Raw genomic sequence first — 409 nt, 5'->3', positions numbered from 1 at the left:
GCGCCCCGCGGCATGCGGGATCTTAGTTTCCCCACCAGGGATCGAACCCGTGGCCCCTGCATTTGGAGCGCGGAGTCTTAACCTCTGGATCTCCATGGAAATACCCCAACCTCGCACTATAAAGCGCCCTGCCCCCAACCTGAATCTTGAAACTTTCTCCCTACTTCCCACGGTGCCTGCCCCAAACCTAGGGTCGAAACACTTGGAGCGACACATAGACTCACCTCCTACTCCCGGAGAGAGCCCGACCCCGCCCTGAAGGCGTTGATTGGCAAGCCACGCTCGGAGCGCCGCCAACCGCGTAGCCCGGCCCTCTCGAGTCCGCCCCTGCCCCGCCCCGTGGGCGGCCCGGATTTGTTTTGGCGTCAAGCGCGCGCTGTGATGACGCCACGACGCTGACGCCTGAGGA

Source organism: Eubalaena glacialis, chromosome 18, assembly GCF_028564815.1.
Source record: "Eubalaena glacialis isolate mEubGla1 chromosome 18, mEubGla1.1.hap2.+ XY, whole genome shotgun sequence".
In the NCBI taxonomy this organism is placed as follows: domain Eukaryota; kingdom Metazoa; phylum Chordata; class Mammalia; order Artiodactyla; family Balaenidae; genus Eubalaena; species Eubalaena glacialis.
The sequence above is the reverse complement of the archived record's forward strand: the minus strand, read 5'-3'. Positions refer to the sequence as shown.